Below are 9,440 nucleotides of genomic sequence, written 5' to 3' on the forward strand. Positions count from 1 at the left end.
AAGATAATGTTTATGTCTAAAGGCATAATTTGGGCCAACATATTCTGGTTTCCTTCACCATTTTCACCTTAAAAAAATAATACTCCCTCCCAATCTACAGATTGTAAGGCCCTCTATGGCAGGTTTGTGTCTCATTTATCTCCTTATCATCTAATACAAGAACTAGTCATAGTTTGCATATAATAATGATCCTTGAGTGAATAAGTATCTTTTAGTTCAATATATAATGTGAAGAGGAAATAGGTTTTTGTCTTTTCAAGAAATTATACAGTGATGCTTTCTTTAATAGTATAGAAAAATCTTCTAAGAATAATCAAGCCAGATACCTCTAATCACCAATCTAATACCAATTTTCCCTTACTTTTTAAGAAAACCCTTTTGTTTTTGGAGGGAAGCAGTGAACTCCATTTAAAATACTCCTCTCCTAAGACTCCCTTGAAGTCAAGGGTGGATATTTTTCCAGATCAAGCTAGATGATATAAGTAGGGTTGTTCATGAAAATATGGAGTGCTCAGGTCCTAAGGTGGTAAATATGAGTAAGCTGATGTCAATTTTTGGCACTCCATCTTCATCCTTCTTCTGTCATGAAACATAGCTGTGATGCCTGGAACTCTACCAGCCTGTCTACTGTGTCTGCAGATAGAAGTAGTCTGGTTCTTTGTGCATCAGTCCTAGGTAGCTTTCAAGTTTATGCTTTATGTGAGATTGAAACAGAACAAATCCTAACTTGTCTGAGCCATTGTTTGACAGATTTCTGTTATAATGCAGCTGAACGCAATCCTGAACAAGTCAACAATGTACATCTCCTGGTAACTTTCATTAACTTTTCACAGGTCATTGATTCTGTGGACAGGAAAATGGTTATGGGCCAAGATGCAGGTGAACAGATACCCAGTTATTCTAAAATAACTTTAAGTGTTGAGTCAGTTGCTCCCCCTTCTTTTAAAAATTATACCTTCATGATCTGATTGTTTTAGATAAACTTTATGTATGGACCTCTCTAGTAAGTGAGGACACCTTTAACAGTATGAAACAAGTGTGGCCTTAAGGGATAGATGATTCTAGTACCCAAGGGCTGTCAGAAAAGAAGTGCTCAGTATAACTGTAAGAAAACTGAAAGTATAGTCTTGGACAGACATTTCCTAATGTAGAATGGATCATTTTCAATAATCCTACATATTTAGAAAATTTATTTGTTTTCCTAGATGGCAGATATAATGGGCCAATAACCCATCTTGGCATCACTCGGTGGTTATGACGCTTGGCTTTAATTCCCCTCAGATGTGACTGAGATTAACCTATGGTTGTGGCACTATGATGATAATACATTCTTTGAAAATGATTCAGGAAAAGACAGTTCCTGTTCCCTAGTGTGGAAGTTTAGAGTGTTGGTCAAGTATGTTGCCTAGAACCTTTCAAAGAAGGATTCTTAGGTAAAAATTGGTTTTCCTTGTAGGAACTCCTGCAGCCTACTTCTGTGATTAGTTTTCATGCTTATACTTAATGGATCTACCTTTTCAGAATACTAGCATCCCAGTTCCATGTCATAGAACTAACCTGAAAGAATTTGTTAGGATAAATTACTCTAGTGCCTAGAATAAGTGCTTACTAATACAGTTAGAAAGTGCTGTTGGGCAGGCTGGTTTACAAGATTGCCTGGAAGCTCACCCTCTTTCCTGTTTTCTGTGTTGATGGATTCTGCAGAGCAGTGGCTCCCTCAGCCTCTCCCATCTATGCTTCCTAACTTCTTGAATCTATATTCAACAGTTGACTAGCCTGAAGGTTTAATTTGGGTGAGAAAACTTCAGTCAAAGGGAAATGCTTTCAACTCATTCAGTTAGGAATGTTGAGTTCAGTCTCACTTGGATAAAGTTGAATAATGAGGTGACACATTTGAATCTCATTAGCCTTGGCTGAGATGTCCTTTCATATGAGCCCTTGACTTCTAACAATGATGAACAAGAAATGGTTACATAAAATCTATCTTGGTGATTGTGATGAAGCTGAAGACAAGGACATTTTCCATTACATCATTGAAGTAGTCATTGTGGGCTGTCTGTAACAGTATCCATCCCTCCTACCCCCTTTCTAACAGTAGTCAGTTTTGTTACACTATTCAGCCCTACTCCATAACGGACACAAAAATTGGGTCACTGATTTCCCTTCCTTTTCTAGGGTCTTATGAGGAAAAAGTACCCTAATTTGAGCCAATGAGACATGAAGAGAGGTTTTTTAGGGGATTCTGGAAATGGTCTTCCTCTTTTATAAAAAATGTTAGTCTTACTGTTTAAGCTAGTTTGAGTTGGGTTTTCCATTACTTGCAACTGAAGAGATGCTAACTGATAAAGTCACTGCTTATTTTCTGATAAATTTCTTTCTAAATATAGTAGCAGGAAGCACTTTGTATCATCTGTTATTTTTTCCCCTTTCTTTCTGAAAATAAGAGCTATGTAATTTATCTAGTTTATTTGACCTCTAGGAAGACTAGAGCCAATTTTATGAGCAATGACACTACGTTGATATTTGGTACAAGCATATATTGTTTTCTTCTTGGTCTTGGAAATCTTTAGTTTTTCCTTTTTTATTTGAATGATCATCTCTGTGTTTTTTTGCAATCCACATTTGTGGAATAATAAAAAACACATAATTTTATGTAGATTTAATGTATGAGAGGTAGTTCTAATGAAAACATTTCATTTCTTTAAGTTTTCAAACTGTTTTATGGGCTTTAGATCCTGTTCTGTAAAGAAAATCTTTCACTGAATGACAACATATACAATGAAGTGGGATTATTCTGACGCTTGGAAAACAGGCTTTGAATCTTACCCTGTTAGCTCCACACCACACCTCCCTACTTACACACAACTTTCCCAGATCTTCTGGAAATTCTTTAGGATTTCTGGAAAATCCTTACATTTTCTGTTTCTTTCTTCAGTGCTGATGCACCACTTCCCAAAGATATTAGACCATTATCAAATTCCATGAATGAGCTTTGACTGTTCATCCTAAAATCCTTACAGAAGACATTATCCAAGTATACCTTTAAATTGCCATACTATTCATGTTACCACATAAAGAGAACTGATTGTCCTGAATGTTGCAGTACAAAAGGATGTAGAGTGTCTGTGTCAAGGCATTAAAACAACAGTTATAAATAAATTTACATTAATCATAGATATGGATGTTCTAGTAGAGATCATGAACAAAGTATATGCCCAGAAATCTGGCTTTTATTCCTAACCTCTTTACTCTGTTTCAACACTCCACCATGTAGATATCAACTTTTTTAAATTTTATAGTTTTTTCATTCTTTGCTTTTATTAAAGTATAGGTATCAACACACACACACAGTTGTGTGTGAATATATGTGTGTGTTTATGTTTGTGTGTGTATCTATACACACAGACATACACACACACATACACACACACTGTTGTCCCTTGAACAACGCAGGGTTTAGGAGAACTGACCCTCCTCCACACTGTCAAAAATCTGTCTAAAACTTTCAACTCCTCCAAAACTTAACTACTAATGGCCTACTGCTGACCACAAGTCTTATTAACATAAAGTGTCAATTAATGCATATTTTGAATCTCATATGTATTTCCTACATACTGTAGTTTTACAATAAAGCAAGCTAGAGAAAAGAAAATGTTTTTCAATTGTTGCAAATCTCCAAAAACTTTTCCAACATATTTAATGAAAAAAAGAAATCCATATATAAATGGATCTATACAGTTCAAACCTTTATGGTTCAAGGGTCAACTGTGTATCTTCTTTTATTAGGTAAGTGTTTAAACCTGGCATACCTTAGATACTTTTCTCTATCTTGTTTTTCACTTAATATATCCTAGAGCTTATTCATAGAAGAAAACATGCTCCTCATTCTTTTTTACAGCTATACAGACTACATGATTCCCCATTATATGGATGTTTGTTTAATCTTTCCTCTAATGATGGACATTTAGTTTGCTTCAAGTTTTGCAAATAGTCTGGCAGTGATGATATGTGTATATGGTGCCTATGTACTTGGTGTATATTTTTTTACAGTGTATTTTTCAGGTAAAAGTAAAATTTCTGGGTCAAAGGGTAAATGCATATGCAATTTTGATAGATATTGCCTAATTTCCTTCCATGTGTTTTATATATCTTTCTTCATTCATATAATCACATTAGCAATATATGAAAGTGTATTTCCTCCAAGTCTTTCCAAGAGAATATGTTGTCAAAGTTTTGTATATTTCCCAATAAGATATGTGAACAAGAGTAATGTGGTATATTTTTACCCTATATTTTTCTTCTTATGAGCAACTTTGAGCAAATTTCATAGGGTTTAAGACAAGTTGCAGTTCTTTCACTGTAAACTGTTTATTTCTCTAGCTCAGTTTTCTATAGAGTTGTTAGTGTTTTTCTTGTATATTTTTAGAAGATCTTTATGTACTAGCAATATTAACCCTTTGTATGTGATATGTTACAAATATTTTCCCAGGAATATCATCACTTTTTATTTTGCTCATTTTTTTGTTTGTCACGTATTTTTAAAACTGTGTAATAAAATGTAGTTTCCTTATCTCTGGATTTTGTGCCAAAGCATGAAACACTTCCTCACAAAACACGCACAGAGGAATCCACCCAGGTTTTCTTGTATTATTAGCATGGCTCTGAAACCTGTGATGCATTGGAAATTTATCCAGGTTCTTTTTCCACACCACTTTTTAAAAAGGCTTATTTTTTTCCCAACTAAAAATACTCCCTTTATTTAGATCAAGTTTAGATATATAATTGGGCTTATTTATAAGTTTTCTCTTGGATTCCCTTGGAGTCTTCACTAATGAAAGACTTATTTTTTTAATACAGACTTAATAATATGCTTAATTATTTAATGAAATTAGTCCATCAAATTGTTTTTTTTGTTTGCTATGTTTCTATTTCTCCTTGTATCTTCTACAACTTCTGCTTTATAGAAGATGTTGCTATGGCATTGAATGCATAGTGATTCAAATTATGATGATGAATAGTCTTTGACATGATAAAGTAACTTCTTTGTATTTTTAGTACACTTATTATATTCTGAATTTTATCTTTTCAAGATTGTGACCCTGTTACCTTTTTTTTTTCATTTATCTGGTGTGTTTTATGTCAATCCTTAAAACTAAAAACAAAAGCATTTTTCTGAATCACATTCTTTAAGGTGTGATTTTTGCTATGTTGGCCTATCTAAAAATTTACTTTCATGCATTTTATGTATGTATGTATGTATATATATATATACACACACATACTCTATCTTACATGATTTATGTGTATATAAATATTATAAAAATGGAAATTTCCAGATTGTGTATATATTTGTGTTTGTGTGTGTGTGTATATATAAATATATATGTCTGTGTGTGTATATATATATATATACACTGTTGTATCATTTTAAATGTTATATTAATATTCAAAAAGGGGTTTTAAATAAATTGTCTACTATTAAATGGTCTTTTTTTCTTATTCTTTCTTTTAAATAGATATTTTCATATTCAGGAAGTTTTATATTTTTGTCAATATTATTATATTACACTCATAGTTACCCTTTGACCCAACACTCTTTTTCTTTTTGGTTATTGCTTATTGGTTGCCTAGGATGAGCATTATTAACTATTAATTTTAGTTTTTGCCTCTGCTACCTACCTTCCAGTATGTAATTTGAGATAATATTCTTTTATGCTCTGTAATCTTTTTAATGCTTTTTATTTGCCTCCTTCCTCATTTTTGATAATTTTCCTATATCTACATTGTCAGAATATACAGCCATTATATGTTGTAATTTCTTCCTTATAATCATAATGAATCATAGTTCTACAAGGAAACATTTTTTGTGCTTTTAATAAGTTCTTAAGTTGATATTTCTCTAGTGCTTTTGGTTGTGGGGAGCTGATTTTCTAGTAGAATCCTCCATATTCATAGCCATATTTTATGGCCTTTATACTTGACAGTCAGTTTAGCTAGGTATAAAATAGATCCTCAAGTTTAATCTCTTTTCCAAAATAATTAAATATATTACACTATTGTAATTTTGCATAATAAAGTGTTAGTATTAGAAATATGAAGAAAATCTGCTTTTGTTCCTTTTATAAAGTGACTTAAACTTTTATGGATATTCTCACATTTAAAAAATTTATAACTTCTTAAATTTTTTTGTAAGACCACTAATTTTACTAGAATGTGTACACTGTCATTTTGGATATCAATTTTACTATCTATGTGGTATGCCTTTTTAGCATATAGTCCGAAGTATATTTATTTCAGGAAAGTTTTTTGACTCTTTAAAAATTTTAGCATTGTATCTCTTTCACTGCTGTAGTTTTCTTCTCTGGGAACTTCTATTATGCATATATTGGATACTTTCTCTTAATGAAGTCCTTTATTGTCTTCATTTCTTTCGATTTTAACATTTAACATTTTCTTTCCTTTTTTATCTTTCAATTGCTTTGAAGCCATTATTATGTTAATTTGTTCAGTGTCTTTTCTAGTTTAGTTGTCATTTCTGACATGATTTCTTTTCTAATGCTTTGTTGAGTTCTATCACATCATTTCTGTTTTTCCCTAATTCTAAGTTATGATGTTCTTTTAAATCCTTCTCATTTTATTAATTACTTTCAGTTGATTTAAATTATTTTCTGGGTATATTTTCTATGTGGCATAAAATGTGGTCAATTTATGGGAATGTCCTCTGTGCCCTTAAAATGAAGGTATATTTTATTTGCAGTGATAAGTTTGAATAGATCTGTTAAATCTACTTGATTGGCTATGTTGGTAAGGATGTCTCTTCATTCTGTAGGAATATAATTTGTCTTCTCTATTATCTTATTTTTATAACTTCATATGGGATTTGAACATGACTGTTTTCTTTTAATCAATTTTCTAAGATATTATTTTTCTAATACATTTAGGAGTAAGAGATAAATCCTTACAGCTGTGTCAGTCTGTTCAGACTGCTATAAGGAAATACTACAGATTGGATAGCTATAAATAGCAGAAATCTATTTCTCACAGTTCTGGCAGCTAGATGTCCAAGATCAGGCTCTAGCAGTGTTGAATAAAGGTTCCCTTCTGGGTCACAGACTTCTCATTGTATGTGTACATTGCAGAAGGGGCTAGGGAAGTCTTTGGGATCCCTTTTATAAGAATACTGATCCCATTTCCAAGGGTTCCACCCTTATAACCTAATCATCTCCCAAAGGTCCCACTTCATAACACTATCACTTGGGGCATTAGAATTCAATATATGAATTTGGGAGGAATGCAAATATTCAGACATAGTGATAGCTTTTTTAGCCTTGTAGTTTTCTCTTTAGTAGTTTTCATGAAGTGTTCAAAAGTATGTTTTCTTATTTTGAGTTTTTCTTGGCTATGTTCCTTTCTCTTGTGTTTATCTGGAACAGTAAATTTATTTATCTTATTTTATTGCCCTATGATCCCTGCCTTGGTCAATTTGAATTCCCCTCCCAATACCTTCTTTTTATTGGGGAGCATTTTTAGATGGAAGTTTGGCTGATTATTTTGAGATTTCATAGACCAGAATCCTCCAAATTCTTCAGAATCTAGAGCAAACACTTGTTCTCACTTACAAATTGGACATTTTACAAACTCACATACCTCACTTTTTAAACTCCTTCTAGTTTCAGCTTCTGTTCTTAAGCTGACTTGCCACACTTCCCCAAGTATTTGTTGCCAATTTTGGGTTTCCTATTAGGGACTATGAGACATTGTGTTGCTTCTATTTCTTCTTGCACAATTGTTGATGTAAGGTATATATTTTAGCTGATTTGTCTCCAATACACTTATTTTGGATTTCACAGTGATATCATGTTACGTAGTTTAGATGTAATTGGTGACTTTAGTTTTTGTTCATTTGTTTTATTCTTATTGTTAGTCTGTATGTTTCTATGGGGGTAGATTTGCAGAGATTATAAACCATTATTATCACTATATTCCAAGAATTCCTCAAGTATTTTTTTTTCAACCCTGTTAGTCTTCAACTTTTCAGAATCTCAGTCAACACAAATTTCTGTTCTCAAGCACAAAGAACTTCCCTTACCAGAGCAAACTGGGTGAATCTAGCCTAAATACATGTATTTCATGTCAGACTTCACTAAAAGCCACAAGAACAATCGACTCATATCAGAATTGAAAATTTTCTACCCACTTTCCATAAACTCTTGATTAGTATATAATCAGCTTCAAAAACTCACTAGTAAATGGTTTACAATTTTTTTTCTATGGAATAAGCTGTGTGTCTCCTCACTGTTTACTATCAGATCACAGGACTGAAACTCCATACTGTGGCTTCTCTTAGATGTAGTCCCAATCTCCGTACTAAGTTAGTGTTAAAAAGAAGTTTTAAGGCTATAGCATTAGGGAAAGTGGCAGGAAATTCAAGATTTATCCACACATGAGATAAAGACAAACTAAATTAAAAATCCACTATGTTGAAAGAAGTACTTTATGAGTTTATCATATAGCTAATTGAGTTTAAGATGACATCTCTAATGATCTGTTTATTCATAAACTCACAAACTTCATTTGTACTTTATAATCTCACAAAGACTTTAAGTGCTCTCATATTATTTTATTTGCAGATTTAGGCAATGCTCTTTGCCAAAAGAATTATTGTCATATATTGACCTTTACTGCTCATTAGCATGTTTACATAGCAAACATACATTATTAACAGAAGAATCTCTATAAACAATGAACAGTAATGAACATTCCATAGATCTTATATTAATGGCTGGATGAATGCTTTCTGAATATAAAAAAAGATTTAGGTCTTTGCAAAGGCAATTGCACTGTAAGCACTTTTGGTAAAAACTTAGCTAGTAATTTAATGTTGATTTTCTACTTTGGGCTAAATAAAGAATATGGTTAGTGTACTTTTATTAAAATTCATAGAGATTTTCCAAGTTTCTTCTGCAAATTGAAATAAACAAATCAGGAAGTATTGCTAGGTAATTAATATATACCAAAATTTGTGCTAAAATATATATTTTAAAAATAATTTAAATATTCCATTTTTAGTTTAGTTTATTTTGAAATGTTTGTTATTTGAAATGTATGGTCATTTATTTATTGACTAGCAAGTCATGTTTTTCTAACAGTTCAAAATGTAAATTAATCAGAAGCTTTGGCTATAATCTAATGTGTCCATTTTCAGTGTGAAAAATTTCTAGAGCAAACAAGTGATTTCTATAGTTATCTGCAAGTTTCATTGATTAGATATATACACTGAGGACATCTGTCATGCTCAGGACAAAATTTGTGAAATGGCTAAAACAGTAAAATTCTCTGCTTGCTCTTCTCATACTTCTGCTCAGGAAGCATCCAATAATCCATGTTTCAGGGAATTGGGAGATATAATTTCAGCTTATAACTGCTATGTAAACAGCAGT

This window comes from Manis pentadactyla, chromosome 17 (genome assembly GCF_030020395.1).
Source record: "Manis pentadactyla isolate mManPen7 chromosome 17, mManPen7.hap1, whole genome shotgun sequence".
Classification (NCBI taxonomy): Eukaryota; Metazoa; Chordata; class Mammalia; order Pholidota; family Manidae; genus Manis; species Manis pentadactyla.